The 21,275-nt window shown below is 43.4% G+C and overlaps 3 long non-coding RNA genes across 3 annotated transcripts in view; 2 read left to right on the top strand and 1 right to left on the bottom strand.

The window, feature by feature from the left end:
- Positions 1-21,275, top strand: part of LOC125725108 (uncharacterized) — a 181,598-nt gene that overhangs the window by 76,668 nt on the left and 83,655 nt on the right. Inside the window, exon 2 of the long non-coding RNA XR_007387336.1 lies at positions 12,900-13,497. This is a non-coding gene — a long non-coding RNA (uncharacterized LOC125725108). The remainder of the gene's footprint in view (positions 1-12,899; positions 13,498-21,275) is intronic.
- LOC125725113 (uncharacterized) lies at positions 3,459-8,557 on the bottom strand. The gene is made up of 4 exons (XR_007387342.1): positions 8,518-8,557; positions 7,745-7,807; positions 4,381-5,969; positions 3,459-4,298 (listed from the first exon to the last, which is right to left on the bottom strand). It is a non-coding gene; the product is annotated as an uncharacterized LOC125725113 (long non-coding RNA).
- LOC125725111 (uncharacterized) lies at positions 15,176-16,473 on the top strand. Its single transcript, XR_007387340.1, has 2 exons — positions 15,176-15,443; positions 15,526-16,473. It is a non-coding gene; the product is annotated as an uncharacterized LOC125725111 (long non-coding RNA).

Here is a 21,275-nt window from a genome sequence, read left to right as displayed (position 1 = left end):
TAGAGGATGGAGTCAGTTTCAGGAGAAGGAGATAGAAACGGATAGTGAGGAAGGAGTAGAGGAGGATAATGCAGATCATAGAACAGTGGGAAGCAGGAGGGCTGTGAGACCCCCGATAGGGACACTCTGATGCTCCCCCTGGTGGCGAAAGGAGCACAGACACAGTATGTACCATGGGCAGAACAGTCCTGGCAGACGGAGCTTGAAAATGGATGAAAGTATTTGAGGAGGAAACTATGGGACGGCTCTTGGTGATGGGGGACATAAAAGCGGTTCAGGCTTGTGTCCTGGGGGTAGACGGAATGGAGAGAATGCTGGCAGTGGTGACAGGGACTAGGTGTGGCTGAAATGAAGGTGGAGCCCGTAAAGGAGGGGGAGAGCCCAGCTGCCTATCTGCAAGCCCAAGAAAAACGGTGGAGCACTGAGACAGAGCAGGACCTACAGGATTCGGTGTTCAGAGGTCTGTACCGGAGGGCACTGCAGGACACGCTCCTGAAGCCAGTGAGAAGCAGGCTAAGGCAAGTGGTGGCGCTTATTACTATTCCTGAGAAGCAGCTGATCCACGCTATTGACTTGTACAGAGAGGAGGAGGACTCTGCTGAAGAGCATGAGAGGGAGCTGACGAAGAAATTGAGTCAGTCACCGCCAAAAAAACAAGGCCACTAATTGGCCTCCGGTTCCTAATTAGAACAGGTGAGTAGATACAATGGATGGGGGTTTCCTCAGAGGGTACCCATTTACTCACAAATTTGATGATCCTAGACCCTGGGGAGACTGGGGAACAGGCTGATTCAGCTGGTGTGCTGGAGCTGTGATCAGCCTGGACACACCTGTCCAACCTGCATGTTCCAGAATCTTCTTTAGTAGATGTTCAGATAGGGGCCAAAAATGTAAATATGTCTAAACTAACATCAGAGCATATCCCAGTGAATTTGTTAGGCAGAGATGCTGTGTGTCAGCTGCAGATAGACATAAAATGTACGAAGGGGGAGTAGAGGTACTCAGTGGACAGTTCACCCTTCTGCAACAAAGGTTGTTGTCCAGCAGGGATAGTATAGCTTATACGGATTAGAAGAAGTTATTGGAAAGGTTTGGGAAATCTTAGAACAGTGGAGACCATTTATACAGGAACAATATAGCAATGTGCTAAATTGGAAATAGGATAAATACAGTTGTTAGTGGCAATGGGAGATTTCAGTGATCCTGGAGTGAGGGATGAGTGGGATCGGCTGATAGATCCGCTGCCTTGCCGAGAGAAAGACGGGATGCGCATGACGGCAGACTGGATAATATTAGGCCCTGAGGGAGTAGCCATTCAGATATGGAGGACGAGAGTAGTGGGAGAATGGTACAACACACCAGAGGAGGACCCCCCCTTAGCAGTGGCTTTTAATCAGCCCACGCTGGATCTGGGAGAAATGATGGGGCGAGCAAAGCAGGTGGTTTGGGTGCCGACAGAACATGAAGGAGTGCAGGCAGCGGCAGGAGAGAAGCTGGTAAGGAGTCAGTCGAGTGCAGAGAGTGTAGGAGATTTCAGAGGTTTATGGTTGTGGAGCATGATTGGAGTGCAGTGTGAAGGGAAATAAAGGACAGAGGAATGTTGGCAGGAGATGGAAGTGCCTGAGGAGGTGTGGTTCCGCTTTGGAACCCCGCCCCTCCCATCTGTGGTCAACCTTCCCCTTCTCAGTCTCTTATTTCTGGCCAGACGCGAGATCTTCATGGTTTATGCAGCGTGCAAGCGTTTTTCCCCTCCTTGTGTTCCTGTCTTCCTGTGTACCGATCTCTGCTTCGCCTCCTAGGCTCCGAGTCATGCCTGGCGCGCTTACTGCCATCTACCATCAGCCGACCTGGATTACCGACAGCGTCTGCCGTTTCAGCCCTCTGACAGCCGACGCCGGACCCCCAGTTACATAGGATGGATGGATGGATTCGAGCTTGTATTTGAAATAGAAACATCGCAGCGGTTCTCAGGCAACAGCTGGACATATTTATTTTTCAGCTTGGAGTTGTCTGGCTTTAAACGATTACATTGAAGCAGAGGTACTTGTTTTTGGTAAAAGCAAGAAATATAAGTTTTGTGTGTCTGTACTCTGGTCTTTACTCCCTGCACACATTGATGGCACGGAAGGACAGTCACTGCAGTCACCTATTCTCACAGACTGACTTTCTCCTTTAAGTGCTGATAATGCAGAAGAAGATGGATCATTGGCTTGCTTGCTTAATAACCACAAGCACCCATATTGCAGAATGAATGAGACTGAAGTGGATGGAAGGCCACATCATTCAGTCTGCAGTGAAAGAAATAATAGGAGTTGGAATTGATTATGATTATGGAGAAAATGGCTGGCTATGGTGAGAAAGCTGTGGAAATTTGTGCCAATTCACATCGGTGAGGGCATAAAGGGTAATTTCTTTCAGTATGGGACGAATTCACATATTTGTGCGAGGAAGGTAACAAAAGTTCACTAAAGTACACTATATTAAATTTGAATGTCTTTAATTAAAATGTTATGTACAGTATAACACTGCACCTTTTAACACTTTGCATGTCTGGCAGTGAAGGTCACATTCAGTTTGCTGAATGTATTCTCTGTCTTAAATGGTCGGTCTATTTTTCCTTCTGCTGGATGATGTACCCAATTTTCTAATAAACAAAGAGTATAATGAACAAGTTGATGTTCTGTGTGTCTGATACCTGTACGTGTTTGGCAAAGCAGTATATAGTTACTGCCTACATTTTTGGCTGTGCATGTGTGATTTTGATGGGAATATTATATTTTTATATCTGTGTGTAGATTTTTTCAGCAATAATTGAGTTTATCCTTCTGTACAGTATTTAAGGTTTTGGTAATTCATGATTTATTTGTATTTGTGCAGTGTGCAGTTACCAGGTTATAAATAAACAAATAAATAAATGTGACATCAGAAGAGATGTACAATCACAGTAAAATGTGTGAAAGTAATGGAATGTGAAAAATGTGTGTGAATCTCCACATGTATAAAGCGGCTGTATACCATAAGGAAAAGGAGCAATGGATGAATTACATAAAGTGCTTACTGTCCAAAACGAAAATGAGTCATGTTTGGCGTAACATAAATATTCAGTGAGTTAACCCTTCGAACTCGACAAACGCAAAATGCGTTTTTCGCACCTATTAATCTGAAGCTCTTAACTTTGGATATGCATAATGCACAGACAAGAATCATATGTCTTTGGAATCAAGAGAACTATCAGCTAACTTCACCAAGTCACCATATGGATGCAAAATCAAAGATTTCTGCCTGGCACTAAGCATGTATTCCTCTGTCACGTCACCGGTGGGAAGTAGGACCCAAATGCAAGCTGTAGGGCAGAATCCCCTTCGTGGGGAGTTTTATTGACCACCAGGTTTGGGCACAGAGACGCAAACAGACAAGGACAACTGGAGAAGATAGGACTGGGCACTTTACCAGACTAAGGAATGGGAAAACACAAGGAAGCTGATAGTGACTGACAGAAGGGGAGGAACATGGGGTGAGACTAATAGACACCAAGCGTGGCTCATCAGGGAGGAGAACTGGAGGGTAAGGTTGACTAAATGGGCAAGACATGACAGTAAACGCCCCCCTCCCAATCCTGTGCCCTCCGGGTACAAGGGCATCATTAAGGGGACACACAGACCAGGGCAAAACCAAGGACAACAGGGGAGACTAACCCCCAGGACACAACTCATGACAGGCCAGGTAATCCAACAGGGATGCTGACTATGGACCAAAAGACAGACAGTGGGTGTCAGTGGGTAAGTGGGAACAAAGGACACAGTAGAAGGAGACAAAAGGGAGGGATTGGGCATCAAAAGGACCAAAGATGGCACAGGGACAGACAAGGCAGGACACAACCAGACAAGACAGGCAAGCAACGGAACCAGTGCAACAATAATATGGCCAGGAGAGGGGAACCTAAAGCGGGAAGCAAGAGTGACTGGAGTGGGGGCTGGAACAGTGAAATCGGGCTAAGAGGTGAAACCAGGGAGAGCCACGGGGAAGCAAGACTACAGACCAAAGACTGAGGTATTAGGAGGGGCAAGACACTAGGTAGCATGGGAGGTAAAGTGAACAGTTCAGGGCCTCTGATGGGCTCCGGGGTGCCGCAGAAGGGTCACGGCCAGGGGGGCCTTTGGAATCCTGTCTGGGTCTGTAGAAGCTCCACTCGTCTGCGGCAGCCGAGGGAAGAACAGCATCGGTAGACGGCGAGGGGTTGGCAGAGTCGGAGGGTGTCGAGGGGCAGGCAGGACAGGAACTGGACCAAACCAGGGACCCTGCAAAACAAAAACACAGGCCAGTACCAGCGCCATGAGGAGACCGGAGGTGGTTCCTTTTGGGAACCATTGGATGGGATACCCTGAAAGACCATCTTGGACCAAGCCTGGATCAGGAGGCAGGTCTGGGTAGCATAACCTCGTTTTTTCCTCCTGGACCTCAGCCCACGACTGGATTTCCGTTGACCCTGCCGTTGTCGCGGCGATAGCCTCCTCGGCTGGGGAAACTTTGGCCACGGGGCTGACACCACGGAGTGGGACTCAGGGCAAGACCTGGAGGCTCCCACTCCATGTCCTCCGGGGGAATGTCCTCCAGGTCAGCCCCCTCTGGGCTGGCATTGTCCGGAGAGTCTGATGACAGGCTGGTGATGCCTTAATCCAGGCTGGCTGTGCCTTAATCCATACTAAATGTAATTAAACATAATGAAATTTAAAAGAATAAAATGGTAATTAGAGGAAAATTTAACGTGTAAGTTTTAAAAAATGGGCTTTTCCTTTCATCCAGATGTCTGCAAGCGCTGTGACTCTGTGATGAATGGTGACGTATGAGATCCTGAGACTGGGCGACGCTTCCAAGGATGGGTGGCAGGTGGCATTTCCCAGGAATTACAGGCTGGAGATGCCTGAGGAGCTCTCCTGGAGGGAAGACAGAAAGAGAAGAAGGGAACAAGCAGAGGCTGTGGGGAGAAAAAGACTGCAGAACCAGTTAAAGTTGTACAGCTGGATGGTACAAATGCCCTCAAGTCTTGGTCCACGAGGGTTCCTGTTTTTAATTTACAAAAAAACAATAAATTAATTTAAAATAAATCTTAAGGCTTATCATTTACATCTGTCTAGTAGTTAAAACACATACAATCGATTAACTTACCTGGTGATTTTGGAACTTCCGACTCCAAAGCAAAATAATACAGATTACAAGTAAATGCATCATTCTACTTGGGGAAAAGGGATAAATTAAATAAAGGGTTAACTTTGGAATCTAAATCAAAAACAGCAATATCATATCAAGGGTCTTCAATACCTTTTTCCTGTGTCTGCTCCCTTTACATGTAGATACTGATATAAACACGTACCTATAAAATATATTATGTTTAGTTTATAAGCTTATTTCATTATAACAAACAAGCACAATCCATAAGTGCACTAGGCCTAACACATGGTTCAGAAGCCTCCTACCCCACCTTACACCAGCCACATGGACACCATCTGTCCAACTGGGCAACCTCAGCGTCTTGTGCCTCCTGAAACGCCACCTCAGTTTCTTCTTCTTCCTCACATCCTTCTTCCTGAATGGTTTCCAGCCATGATCTGCCTCCTTGTGACACAATAGATCCCAAAGCATTCCCTCTACTTTTCTCTCCTTCTCCCTTAACCTCCTCCACATTCACTCCTACCTCACATCCATTCTCCTCACCTCCATTTACCATATGCATTACATTCATACCAGCCTCCGCCCCCTCCATCTCACCATTGGACGCCCCTTTCTGATACCTCCACATTTTCCCAAGTAGCCCTTCCCAATCCCTCCTTATCCCCCCCAACCTGGACAGTGGGGGTGTCGCTCGTGAGCACTCCTCCACACCGTCTCCCCAGTCGATCACCTCGTCACACAGGTTCCAGGCATCCCAGTACTGGGTGTTGATCCAGGCAACCGCTGTCTGAATTTGCTTTCTGAGGAGTAAATGATAGATAGTTAACCAACTATTTGCAGTGATAATTAAATGAATAAAGACCAGACAGATCTTCAACCATAAAAAAACAGTTGCTATAATTATTATAATCATGGGAGTAAATTTCATTTAACAGTAGGGGGGGACAATAAATATAACATTTCTCATAAGCAATTTTTGAAGGGGACACAAATAATACAGTCAAATTGTACTTATGAAGATTTGTCCTCACAGTGAAAAACATTACTTCTGTCATTACTATTGTAGCAGGGAGACTGTGTCATTATGCTTATTTTCAAAGTTTTTCTCAGGTTAAATGACAAAGCAGATTTTTCTTCAAAACTATTTATTGCATTTTTTGTTATGTTGTTTACGGTCAAGCCATCAACATACAATAAAATTTAAACATAACTATTATTGTGAAAAAGATATCACATAAGTAATGTTTTGCATCAAAATCAACAATTAAATAACCAATTTACAGTAACTGTTCTATGCAAAAAAAAAAAACATCTGCAATTTAAAGCAAACTTACATTAATGAATGGACACTAAACAAAAGTACCAAATGTGTTTTTCCTGGTATCACGGGGCCCCACAAACTCCTGGCATATGTTGTTTATGTTAAAGTTGTCCAGCTCAAGAGCAAGAAGTCTCTTATCAACTGCTCTTATCGACAATAGATAAATATCCAACATCTCACTATAGTTTAAGTTATTTAATTTGTATGTTGATATTTTTTGCAGTCTGATTGAAAGATAATTCATTGCAGCTCTGAAGATAATTCTAAAGGTTCTAAACAAAATAAATAAAAGACATTCCTTCCTTTGTTAAAAGGTTCTAAACAAACTGAAAACAACCCATTTGTTGTTACAATCGTCCTTAGTAATTGCTCATCCTGAATATAATTGTTAAAATAAAAGCAATACAAGTCTTTATTCCACTTTGTCATTTTTAAAATTGAAATACTGTCAAACAGAGATTCTAACTATGAACAAAAAACATATAATTTTAAATTTGAATTAAGCATATTTGCAAAAAAAATGTACTGTATATGAAGAATCGTTTTGGAATCGGATCGTGGATCCCAGAATCGTAATTGGATCGGATCGCAAAGTACCTAAAGATTCCCACCCCTAAGTGACAGTCACATAATGTTGGTGGGCTTGAGAGGTCTGGTGTGCTGTACATTTTTCAGTGGCTTTCTTCCAATTTCTAAAGCCTGTACTAACGAAAGCGGCATCAGGTCTATGACCTAAAGAGGACTGGTTTGAAACACCTTTGCTGAAGTAAAAACATAACACCCCTTACACTGATGGACTGTAATTTAGCCATGGAAAGTCTTGATACCATTTCTCTTGAAATGTCAATGACTTCTTTGAAAACATTTGTTTTTCGATACACTAGGGAGGTAGTTGTGCAGGCACTAAGATCTAAACTAAAAACTGTGCTCCCTGTGCTGCTGCTGGCAATATCATCTCTTTGTTCTGCTGTCTCCGGCTCCCTCCCTGGTTCTGAATCTGCCCCTTCCTCTACTCTCACTGTCTCAGAACAGACTGACTCCTAAAGCAGAAATAATGCAGGAAAAGATGTTTTCCATACTCATAATACTCAACTTGTTTACATTACACTTGTTAAATTGACAGATCATACTGTAAATTGGTGAGCCTGTGATGTTCATCTACTGAACAGCCACAACTCAGAAAACATTAAAGAAATTGTTCATCCAAAAAAAAATTCTGTCCTTATCCCTTCAATAAAAGCACAACACACTTACCTGACACTGTACATCTGAATGACCCTGCTCTACCTGTCCCTCAATAATTTCTGTCTCCTTTGCCTGCGATTGATATTGTGACATTAGTAGTCATAAGTACCCATTCTTAAAGCCAAATTGCCATAATATGTGAACTTTTCGTTTCGTTACTTGGCGTTTAGGTGCACTGAAAAATGTTCCTATGTCCATTTTCCTTTTCTCTGTCATTTTACCTAGTCTATGACACTGCAAGGCAAGGCGAGTTTATGCTGTAGCACATTTCATACACAATGGTAATTCAAAGTGCTTTACACAAAGAAAGTAAAACTAACATAAAATAATCACAACAATAAAAACAAGGAATTAAAAAAAGTTTCAATTTGTATTTAAAATGAATAGTTAGGTACACTTAAGAACAGAATAGAAACTGATTATACAAAAAAATACAGTGGGGTCAGTTTGGACGTAGCACAGTGCTCATTTAGTAAATGCACAGCTAAACAATATGCTAACTGTGGCCGTTAATGTTAAGTTAATATTATGCCAAGTCGTCACAAATAAAACAATGCATTGGAAACTGCTTTGGCGCGTTAGTTGCAGTGCACTATGGAACAAGTTATTGTAAACAAGCGAACGTTAACTACAGAAGTAATATTTTAGTCGCTAATATATCAAATTCATGGGAAATTACATCGGTAATCAGCTTTTTTGCCGAAACTAATTTATGAATGAGTATGCATTAACTACATTAAAGATAATCTCTTTATTTAAAGTGAATAAAATACCCTACTTACTGGAATTCAACGTTAATAGATCCGCAGCCACACACCTGACTCGTGTGTGTAGAGTAGGTGAGATGAACTGGGAAAGCAGGCAGCGGGCCAAACCACTGTGAGGAATGGGGGGGACGCAGCTGTTTCTAAATGCATTATTTGGGTTTGTTTTATTTTCTACTTACATAATTATTTTAGGTATACGTATATATATTTTTCATAATAGAGAGTGCGTTTTTTTAAATAATTTATTGGGGGGGGGACAACTCTCGGATGGGGGTGGGGGGGCATGTTCCCTCCGTCCCCTCCGCGATTTACGCCCATGATTATAATGAGTAATTGTGGGGTTTATTGCTTCCGTAGGATAAGCGGTTTGGAAAGTGGATGGATGGATGGATGGATTATAATGAATAATTGTGGGGTTTATTGCTTTCAGGATAGGCTCCGGACACCCCGAGACCCAGTAAGATAAGCGGTTTGGGAAATGGAAATTGTGGGGTTTACAGAAAAAAAAACTGTGCTGGCGATTATAACTAACATGGAATAGGAAACAACAGCGCTCCAGAAGTGAAAACCCAGATGAATGCTACTGAGAACTGTGTTAACACTGATGAAACTAAGAGTATTTTTTAAATTCTGTGCAACATTGTTTTTTTAAAAATGCAATAGTCAGCTTGAAGCATTTACCTTATTACGAAAGCAATGCCCCAAATTACTTAAACATTTTAGGTAAACATTTTACCATCCATTACCGTAAGGGTTCCCAGCCCCCGGTCAGTGTACCGGTACCGTCCGCGCTCAGTGCTCAGGGGGGGGCGGGCTGTGCCTACCGTCCTGTTTATTACGGGTTCGCGCCATATTAAAAAGAAAACTGTCTGTATTGTTTAGTGCCGGATTTCCGTTCGCATAGCCAATCTCCCACCATTCCGCATATTTTATCGTGGACACCCCGGCAAATTACACCGCCGTTTTAGGGATCAGTGACATTTTTTGAAGTTTGGGAAGATTTTACTAACCAAATAGCTGTCTATCATCATCACTTCGATATAAGAGCACCCCCAATAAAAATAAAGACCACAAGTTTTAATGACATTAAAAACATGCAATAATTTTATCGACATGTACTACATTAGTATAGTATAAAAGAGTAAATAATCAAAGTAGCATAATATAATTTGAAGAATAAAAGGAAATTTTGGAGAGCTAACAAACTGCTCAATTGAGCGCCATTTTCATTCGTAGAGTTTGCTGTGCTGCAAACGGTAAAGAATATTTACGTTGTTTCTATGGAAACTACTCCCACTGTCCGCTTAACATTAATGTAATAGTACGTACGTTGAAATTGGCTAATGAGTTGTATTACGCTACGTGCGTATTACGTCATAACTCTTGCGTAACGTCCATTTAACCGGGGAATGTCGAAGACGTGCTATGTAGTTCAGATGTAGAAAGTTCTACGTTTCTTTTAAATGTTAAAGAAAGTTTCATAAAAACAAATTGTATAGCGAATGTTCAGTACAATAGGAAGCGTTATTTTATTCAAGCAAATGGAGCTGAGGCATAATATTTAAAGGAATGTTATTCAAAGGTAATAAGCTTCCACCACACTGCAGCTTAAATACACGCGTAATGAGGCAAAATACCGCTTTCTTAAATTAATTACATGATACGTGAATGTCCTGCTTTGTCTTCCAATAAGATAAGCTCGGTGGCTATAAAAACTCATACATTTAGCTGATACAAATTAATTTTGTCCTTTGGAAAAAAAAGTAGCTGATTTTTGGCTTGTTGAGGCTTCTACATATGACAAACCACAAGATGGCACTGCCTGAGCAGGCTTTTAGAAATGTACTGGAGTGCCACTAGCAGGCAAGCAAGTTACTTTGCAAGTTCTAGAGCACAGCAATGGTGTTTGACATTCTGTTAGCTATATACGCAGGGATGGATATAACTGGTAAGCAAGTACGCATTCACCTTTAAAAGCGATATGTGCAGCAATCGGTTGTTGTAACAGTGTGAATTCGTACGTACTTTATGTGCATTTGCGGCGATATGACAAGAAATTACCGTGCATTTTAACCTTTAATTTTCCTTACTTCTTTATATTACGTTTTCTCTGCTTTATTTCAGTCAGTCTAACATATTGCGCCACAGCCTTCAACCCAAATTTTCATAGCAGACTTCAGTTAGGAGTACGCCTTAGTAATGATTAACCTGGGACTCACCAGGGAGGTGTAGGGGGATACTATTGTAAATTGCTTAGTTTTAACTATAACAGCCTTAATAATCCTATCAAACACTGTGAAATACTGCAATACCTTTATCACTGAAGGGCTCGTATGATGCTCTTTCAAGAAACTCATTTTAAACCATCAGACGACAGGTGTGGATGGGCAGATCACATCTATCATTCTACAGTCTTTCTGCTGTAGAGCAAGGGACGTAGCAATATTGTTGCATACATCTATTCCCTTTGTTCTTTGCATATCTGATGTGGATTCCCGATCCAAATGGGAGATCTGTCATAATTACTAGTTTATTGTTCATTACACCTGTACTATTGGTTAACGCATGTGCTCCTAATTGCGATGATATTTTCTTTAAGCGTCTGTTCTCACTGGTACCTGATACCTCTAAATATCACCTTATCTTGGGGAGTGATTTAAATTGTCGCTTTAATCCAAAATTAGATCATCCATCCCCCAAGATAGCTCTGCCTTCAAAATCTGTCGAAATGATAAATTCTTTTACCAAAGAATTTAATGTGTCAGGTGTTTTCACAATTCTTTAATCCCACTCGAAAAGAGTATAGTTTTTTTCTCTCAGATTCATCACACGTTTACCCAAATTGACTATTTCTTAGTTGATAAGACTTCTTGCTCAATATCTAAGTAGCTATGATAAAATAGCTTTCTCAGATCATGCTCCAGTCTCCTCGAAAATTTTGTTAGAACATGGTGTCCTTGACGGTTCAACACTCAGTTGCTTTCTTTGTTGATTTTATTTCACAACAAATTGCCAATTTTCTTTCTTTAAATAAATCTCCAGATGTATTTGTTTCCATATCGCTGGAAACCTTGCAGACTGATACCAGTGGGCAGATTATCTGATATGTAAGCAATAATAGAGAGCTGTGGAAGGAGAAGATGGCATATTTAACACAGCGTGAAGCAGATCTTGACAATTGATATGTTTCTCCCCATCTGCTGATGTTTATAAGGAGCACCTAACGATACAAGCAGAGTATGAATTTCTAGTGTCTCAACATACTGCTGAACTACTGATGCAAACAAGGTCTCATTATTACGAGCAAATCCTCTAGAAATGAATAATGCATTCAAGCTTTTCTCCTCTCACTTGTTGTCTAGAGTTCAATAGTTTCTTTAGGGATTTAGCCATTCCTTCATAGGAATGTGTGGCTGTGAATGATTTAGATGTCACTATCACTATCACTGTAACTGAACTGACCACCATGGCGGCTGCTTCGCAAAGTGGTTAATGTCCCAGACCCGATGGCTTTCCTTCAGAGTTCTATAAAAAGTTATGGCCCCAGTTGTCCTCTCTCCTATTGGGCATGTTCAACAACCTGAACCTCTTGCCCAAGCTAATATTTCTCATGCTAAAAAAGGGGAAAGATCCTCATTCTTACACCTCCTTTCACCTAAAGGCTTATTGAATACGGACTAAGATCCTGTCCAAAGCACTGGCCCTTCAGGCTTGTTTGACCAGATTGAGGTCCTTGTCAGAATTTTGTTGGTGGTTCCAGTGTCTTCATGTGAAGCTGAGAGGAGCTTCAGTGCATTGCGCAGACTAAAAACATGGCTAAGGGCTACTATGGGTCAAGACAGACTTCACAGTCTATTAGTCTGCAATATGCAGAAAGACGAGCTGGACAACTTTAACATAACATATGGTAAGAGTGTGGGGCCCAGTGATACCAGGAAAAACACATTTGGTACTTTTGTTTAGTGTCTATTCATTAATGTAAGTTTGCTTTAAATTGCAGATGTTTTTTTTGTTGCATAGAACAGTTACTGTAAATTGATTATTTAATTGTTGATTTTGATACAAAACATTACTTTTTTTTATATCTTTTTCACAATAATAGTCATGTTTAAATTTTATTGAATGTTGATGGCTTGACCGTAAACAACATAACAAAAAATGCAATAAATAGTTTTGAAGAAAAATCTGCTTTGTCACTGAACCTGAGAAAAACTTTGAAAATAAGCATAATGACACAGTCTCCATGCTACAATAATAATGACAGAAGTAAAGTTTACGCCCATGATTATAATAATTATAGCAACTGTATTTTCTGTATGGTTGAAGATCTGTCTGGTCTTTATTCATTTAATTATCACTGTAAATATCTGGTTAACTATCTATCATTTACTCCTCAGAAAGCAAATTCAGACAGCGGTTGCCTGGATCAACACCCAGTACTGGGATGCCTGGAACCTGTGTGACGAGGTGATCGACTGGGGAGACGGTGTGGAGGAGTGCTCACGAGCGACACCCCCACTGTCCAGGTTGGGGGGGATAAGGAGGGATTGGGAAGGGCTACTTGGGAAAATGTGGAGGTATCAGAAAGGGGCCTCCAATGGTGAGATGGAGGGGGCGGAGGCTGGTATGAATGTAATGCATATGGTAAATGGAGGTGAGGAGAATGGATGTGAGGTAGGAGTGAATGTGGAGGAGGTTAAGGGAGAAGGAGAGAAAAGTAGAGGGAATGCTTTGGGATCTATTGTGTCACAAGGAGGCAGATCATGGCTGGAAACCATTCAGGAAGAAGGATGTGAGGAAGAAGAAGAAACTGAGGTGGCGTTTCAGGAGGCACAAGACGCTGAGGTTGCTCAGTTGGACAGATGGTGTCCATGTGGCTGGTGTAAGGTGGGGTAGGAGGCTTCTGAACCATGTGTTAGGCCTAGTGCACTTATGGATTGTGCTTGTTTGTTGTAATGAAATAAGCTTATAAACTAAACATAATATATTTTAAAGGTACGTGTTTATATCAGTGTAAAAAGGGAAGGGGTTTCTCTATGACTTGGGTTGGTAGTAGCATTTGGGGGGTCAAGGAGTCAGATGTTAGTGGTTTATGGTAGTGTATTGTGTGTTGAAGTTTATTGAATTGGCGGACTACACATCCCATCATCCCCTGCGCACCACAAAATAATAGTCCATGCTTAGTGTGCTGTTTGGTTTATTTCTTTCTTTATTCAAGGCAATAACTTAGAGCTGTGAGGTACCCACTGTTCTAGTTTTATCCATCGGCCATGGTAAAGGGAGAACTTGGGTAAATCAGCAGAAGTCTCTCACCAACTTCCACCCCGGTTGCTGTTTCCTCTGGTCCCTCGGCATATGGGTTCCCTGCGGAAGCGCGCGCCGTCTGGGGAAGGTTCCCTTATAGCCCAGGGTGGAACAGGGGAAGGTGAAGGTTTGGCACAAAAGGGGGGGGGGGAAATAGGTGAGAAAGGTTGTTTGTTCTTGCTTTTGTTGTGTGAGGTGGGATGTTCTGTGTGAAAGAGCAGGGGACGGTAATGCTTAAGGGCCAGCTATTATGATGTGTTCCATGTTAAATGTATGTGTTGTAATGTATGTTGTTAGTACATGAAACTCCAACTGGTTTCCCCTTGTCGTTGGGCTGTCCCAATTAGTTTAATGGGAAGCCGTATATAAGGGCAGGGGATTAGAGTAAAAAGGGTGGTTGGTGGTCTTTCTTTTGGTCTAATTGTTGTTTGTTTTTTATTTATTTTTTTTTTTTGTTGTTTTTGTCATGCTGTGGCCTGTGTGGATTATAGGCATGTCAAGGCCAAGAGAGAGGGGTAACAGCTTGAGGTGAGGCTGGAAAGGCCCCATGAAATAAAGCTACCTTTGTTCTGAGGCCTACTGCGTTTGTGCCTGGTTTCTCCCCACTCGCATGCGGGGTTGTTTGCATTCCCTCAACTCAATAAGGCAGGGCCTGTCCAGCTCTTGCCTTTTTCACATTCAGTATCTACATGTAAAGGGAGCAGACACAGGAAAAAGGTATTGAAGACCCTTGATATGATATTGCTGTTTTTGTTTTAGATTCCAAAGTTAACCCTTTAATTTATCCCTTTTCCCCAAGTAGAACGCTGCATTTACTTTACATTTTGCTTTGGAGTCGGAAGTTCCAAAATCACCAGGTAAGTTAATCGATTGTATGTGTTTTAACTACTAGAAAGATGTAAATGATAAGCCTTAAGATTTATTAAAAATTTATTGTTTTTTTGTAAATTAAAAACGGGTACCCTCGTGGACCAAGACTTGAGGGCATTTGTACAATCCACCTGTACAACTTTAACTGGTTCTGCAGCCTTTTTCTCCCCACAGCCTCTGCTTGTTCCCTTCTTCTCTTTCTGTCTTCCCTCCAGGAGAGCTCCTCAGGCATCTCCTGCCTGTAATTCCTGGGAAATGCCACCTGCCACCCATCCTTGGAAGCGTCGCCCATTCTCAGGATCTCATGCGTCACCATTCATCACAGTCACAGCGCTTGCAGACATCTGGATAAAAGGAAAAGCCCATTTTTTAAAACTTACACGTTAAATTTTCCTCTAATTACCATTTTATTCTTTTAAATTTCATTATGTTTAATTACATTTAGTATGGATTAAGGCACAGCCAGCCTGGATTAAGGCATCACCAGCCTGTCATCAGACTCTCCGGACAATGCCAGCCCAGAGGGGGCTGACCTGGAGGACATTCCCCCGGAGGACATGGAGTGGGAGCCTCCAGGTCTTGCCCTGAGTCCCACTCCGTGGTGTCAGCCCCGTGGCCAAAGTTTCCCCAGCCGAGGAGGCTATCGCCGCGACAACGGCAGGGTCAACGGAAATCCAGTCGTGAGCTGAGGTCCAGGAGGAAAAAACGAGGTTATGCTACCCAGACCTGCCTCCTGATCCAGGCTTGGTCCAAGATGGTCTTTCAGGGTACCCCATTCAATGATTCCCAAAAGGAACCACATCCGGTCTCCTCATGGCGCTGGTACTGGCCTGTGTTTTTGTTTTGCAGGGTCCCTGGTTTGGTCCAGTTCCTGTCCTGCCTGCCCCTCGACACCCTCCGACTCTGCCAACCCCTCGCCGTCTACCGATGCTGTTCTTCCCTCGGCTGCCGCAGACGAGTAGAGCTTCTACAGACCCAGACAGGATTCCAAAGGCCCCCCTGGCCGTGACCCTTCTGCGGCACCCCGGAGCCCATCAGAGGCCCTGAACTGTTCACTTTACCTCCCATGCTACCTAGTGTCTTGCCCCTCCTAATACCTCAGTCTTTGGTCTGTAGTCTTGCTTCCCCGTGGCTCTCCCTGGTTTCACCTCTTAGCCCGATTTCACTGTTCCAGCCCCCACTCCAGTCACTCTTGCTTCCCGCTTTAGGTTCCCCTCTCTTGGCCATATTATTGTTGCACTGGTTCCGTTGCTTGCCTGTCTTGTCTGGTTGTGTCCTGCCTTGTCTGTCCCTGTGTCGTCTTTGGTCCTTTTGATGCCCAATCCCTCCCTTTTGTCTCCTTCTACTGTGTCCTTTGTTCCCACTGACACCCACTGTCTGTCTTTTGGTCCATAGTCAGCATCCCTGTTGGATTACCTGGCCTGTCATGAGTTGTGTCCTGGGGGTTAGTCTCCCCTGTTGTCCTTGGTTTTGCCCTGGTCTGTGTGTCCCCTTAATGATGCCCTTGTACCCGGAGGGCACAGGATTGGGAGGGGGGCGTTTACTGTCATGTCTTGCCCATTTAGTCAACCTTACCCTCCAGTTCTCCTCCCTGATGAGCCACGCTTGGTGTCTATTAGTCTCATCCCATGTTCCTCCCCTTCTGTCAGTCACTATCAGCTTCCTTGTGTTTTCCCATTCCTTAGTCTGGTAAAGTGCCCAGTCCTATCTTCTCCAGTTGTGTCCTTGTCTGTTTGCGTCTCTGTGCCCAAACCTGCCTGTCAATAAAACTCCCCACGAAGGGGATTCTGCCCTACAGCTTGCATTTGGGTCCTACTTCCCAACGGTGACGTGACAGAGGAATACATGCTTAGTGCCAGGCAGAAATCTTTGATTTTGCATCCATATGGTGACTTGGTGAAGTTAGCTGATAGTTCTCTTGATTCCAAAGACATATGATTCTTGTCTGTGCATTATGCATATCCAAAGTTAAGAGCTTCAGATTAATAGGTGCGAAAAACGCATTTTGCGTTTGTCGAGTTCGAAGGGTTAACTCACTGAATATTTATGTTACGCCAAACATGACTCATTTTCGTTTTGGACAGTAAGCACTTTATGTAATTCATCCATTGCTCCTTTTCCTTATGGTATACAACCGTTTTATACATGTGGAGACTTATACGCACAAACAATTTTCACATTCCATTACTTTCACACATTTTACTGTGATTGTACATCTCTTCTGATGTCACATTTATTTATTTGTTTATTTATAACCTGGTAACTGCACACTGCACAAATACAAATAAATCATGAATTACCAAAACCTTAAATACTGTACAGAAGGATAAACTCAATTATTGCTGAAAAAATCTACACACAGATATAAAAATATAATATTCCCATCAAAATCACACATGCACAGCCAAAAATGTAGGCAGTAACTATATACTGCTTTGCCAAACATGTACAGGTATCAGACACACAGAACATCAACTTGTTCATTATACTCTTTGTTTATTAGAAAATTGGGTACATCATCCAGCAGAAGGAAAAATAGACCGACCATTTAAGACAGAGAATACATTCAGCAAACTGAATGTGACCTTCACTGCCAGACATGCAGTGTTAAAAGGTGCAGTGTTATACTGTACATAACATTTTAATTAAAGACATTCAAATTTAATATAGTGTACTTTAGTGAACTTTTGTTACCTTCCTCGCACAAATATGTGAATTCGTCCCATACTGAAAGAAATTACCCTTTATGCCCTCACCGATGTGAATTGGCACAAATTTCCACAGCTTTCTCACCATAGCCAGCCATTTTCTCCATAATCATAATCAATTCCAACTCCTATTATTTCTTTCACTGCAGACAGAATGATGTGGCCTTCCATCCACTTCAGTCTCATTCATTCTGCAATATGGGTGCTTGTGGTTATTAAGCAAGCAAGCCAATGATCCATCTTCTTCTGCATTATCAGCACTTAAAGGAGAAAGTCAGTCTGTGAGAATAGGTGACTGCAGTGACTGTCCTTCCGTGCCATCAATGTGTGCAGGGAGTAAAGACCAGAGTACAGACACACAAAACTTATATTTCTTGCTTTTACCAAAAACAAGTACCTCTGCTTCAATGTAATCGTTTAAAGCCAGACAACTCCAAGCTGAAAAATAAATATGTCCAGCTGTTGCCTGAGAACCGCTGCGATGTTTCTATTTCAAATACAAGCTCGAATCCATCCATCCATCCGGCGTCGGCTGTCAGAGGGCTGAAACGGCAGACGATGTCGGTAATCCAGGTCGGCTGATCGTAGATGGCAGTAAGCGCGCCAGGCATGACTCGGAGCCAAGGAGGCGAAGCAGAGATCGGTACACAGGAAGACAGGAACACAAGGAGGGGAAAAACGCTTGCACGCTGCATAAACCACGAAGATCTCGCGTCTGGCCAGAAATAAGAGACTGAGAAGGGGAAGGTTGACCACAGATGGGAGGGGCGGGGTTCCAAAGTGGAACCACACCTCCTCAGGCACTTCCATCTCCTGCCAACATTCCTCTGTCCTTTATTTCCCTTCACACTGCACTCCAATCATGCTCCACAACCACAAACCTCTGAAATCTCCTACACTCTCTGCACTCGACTGACTCCTTACCAGCTTCTCTCCTGCCGCTGCCTGCACTCCTTCATGTTCTGTCGGCACCCAAACCACCTGCTTTGCTCGCCCCATCATTTCTCCCAGATCCAGCATGGGCTGATTAAAAGCCACTGCTAAGGGGGGGTCCTCCTCTGGTGTGTTGTACCATTCTCCCACTACTCTCGTCCTCCATATCTGAATGGCTACTCCCTCAGGGCCTAATATTATCCAGTCTGCCGTCATGCGCATCCCGTCTTTCTCTCGGCCAGGCAGCGGATCTGTCATCCGGTCCCACTCATCCCTCACTCCAGGATCACTGAAATCTCCCATTGCCACTAACAACTGTATTTATCCTATTTCCAATTTAGCACATTGCTATATTGTTCCTGTATAAATGGTCTCCACTGTTCTAAGATTTCCCAAACCTTTCCAATACTTCTTCTAATCCGTATAAGCTATACTATCCCTGCTGGACAACAACCTTTGTTGCAGAAGGGTGAACTGTCCACTGAGTACCTCTACTCCCCCTTCGTACATTTTATGTCTATCTGCAGCTGACACACAGCATCTCTGCCTAACAAATTCACTGGGATATGCTCTGATGTTAGTTTAGACATATTTACATTTTTGGCCCCTATCTGAACATCTACTAAAGAAGATTCTGGAACATGCAGGTTGGACAGGTGTGTCCAGGCTGATCACAGCTCCAGCACACCAGCTGAATCAGCCTGTTTCCCAGTCTCCCAGGGGTCTAGGATCATCAAATTTGTGAGTAAATGGGTGCCCTCTGAGGAATCCCCCATCCATTGTATCTACTCACTCTGTTCTAATTAGGGACCGGAGGCCAATTAGTGGCCTTGTTTTTTTGGCAGTGACTGACTCAATTTCTTCGTCAGCTCCCTCTCATGCTCTTCAGCAGAGTCCTCCTCCTCTCTGTACAAGTCAATAGCGTGGATCAGCTGCTCCTCAGGAATAGTAATAAGTCCCACCACTTGCCTTAGCCTGCTTCTCACTGGCTTCGGGAGCGTGTCCTGCAGAGCCCTCCGGTACAGACCGCTGAACACCAAATCCTGTAGGTCCTGCTCTGCCTCACTGCTCCACCGCTTTTCTTGGGCTTGCAGATAGGCAGCTGGGCTCTCCCCCTCCTTTACGGGCTCCACCTTCATTTCAGCCACACTCAATCACGGAGTCCCTGTCACCACTGCCAGCATTCTCTCCATTCCGTCTACCCCCAGGACACAAGCCTGAACCGCTTTTATATCCCCCATCACCAAGAGCCGTCCCATAGTTTCCTCCTCAAATACTTTCATCCATTTTCAAGCTCCGTCTGCCAGGACTGTTCTGCCCATGGCACATACTGTGTCTGTGCTCCTTTCACCACCAGGGGGAGCATCAGAGTGTCCCTATCGGGGGTCTCACAGCCCTCCTGCTTCCCACTGTTCTATGATCTGCATTATCCTCCTCTACTCCTTCCTCACTATCCGTTTCTATCTCCTTCTCCTGAAACTGACTCCATCCTCTACATGGGGAGTTAGGGCTGTCCATCAGATGCATCAGCCCTTCTGCAGCCCTACCACTTGCTCCGTACCCCACCTTTATATCACTCCCCTTTTTCTTAAACCCACATGCCTGGCCTTCTATTATTATATCACTCCCTCGCAGTCCTTCCTTCACGGTCTGCCGCCGCAGGTCGCTCACTTCCCTGTACCCATATAAACAACTTTCTTCATCCTTCTGTTTCTTCCCCTCTGAACTTTACCTTGCCCTCTATTACTGGAAAGTGGCCCTTAAATATCAGAGGTGGCCCTTCTACTAACAGATACAGTCCGTGATACAGAGGAAGTCGTAACTCCTCCTGCTCTGTTTCACCTTTGACTCCTGCCTGATTCTCACTCATCACTCTCTCATCACTTTCTGCTCTTTTCTCCAGGCCTCTCCCTTTGCCATAACCTCAGAACCTCCAGTTGCTCACTCCTTTTCTTGTTACGCCTTGCTGTGTTCTTATTAGCCTTATGATACTTTATCAGAGTCTCCATCTCCTCACACACTGCCACATCCAGAAATATAGCAGAAATATACAGTACAGATATTTTACGGGTTCCACTGAAATAAAGGTAGCTGATTATGAGAAAGATCTCAGTGTGTATGTTGATGCTTCCATGTCCCACTCTCGCCAGTGTGGGGAAGCAATAAAAAAGTTAAATAGAATGTTGGGTTACAACTCTAGGTGTGTGGAGTTTAAGTCAAAGGAAGTGATGCTACGATTATATAATTCCCTGGTAAGACCCCACCTAGAATATTTTGTGCATGTTTGGTCACCATACCTTAAGAAGGACATTGCTGCCTTGGAAAAGTTGCAACGTAGGGCTACGAGAATGATTCCTGGTCTTAGAGGAATGTCTTATGAGGACAGGTTAGTTGAGCTGAATCTGTTTAGCCTCGAGCAAAGGAGACTAAGTTGGGGCATGATCCAGGTATATAAGATTCTAACAGGTCTGGATGGCGGTGACATGACATACTAGAACTCGTGGCCACAAGTGGAATTTAGCGGGAGAACATTTTAAAGCGAATTTGAGGAAGCACTTCTTTACACAGCGTGTAGTTAGAGTATGGGATAGTCTTCCTACTAGTGTAGCGCAAGCTAAAACCCTGGGTTTCTTTAAATCAGAGCTAGATAAGATTTTACCAACTCTGAGCTGTTAGGTACGTTTTCCCCAAAAGTGCTTGATGGGCCGGATGGCTTCCTCTCGTTTGTAAATTTCTTATGTTCTTAAGGTTACTTTTCCTATAGAATAAGTCTATACGTTGTCCTTTTCTTAAACAAACTAAATAGCCTTATGCTATTTATCTTATTTACACAAAAGCTTGTCATTTTTGTCTCTACATGGTCGCGCCTTTACAATTCTCCTCTGCTCTCTGTATTGCGCATGGCGGACTTTCGCCCCGATGCAGACAGGTGAGCACACTCCCACCAGCGGACAGAGA

The sequence above is a fragment of the Brienomyrus brachyistius genome, unplaced genomic scaffold (assembly GCF_023856365.1).
Source record: "Brienomyrus brachyistius isolate T26 unplaced genomic scaffold, BBRACH_0.4 scaffold61, whole genome shotgun sequence".
Taxonomy (NCBI): Eukaryota; Metazoa; Chordata; class Actinopteri; order Osteoglossiformes; family Mormyridae; genus Brienomyrus; species Brienomyrus brachyistius.
Note: the sequence above shows the minus strand (reverse complement) of the source record. Positions and strands in the feature narration are given on the sequence as shown.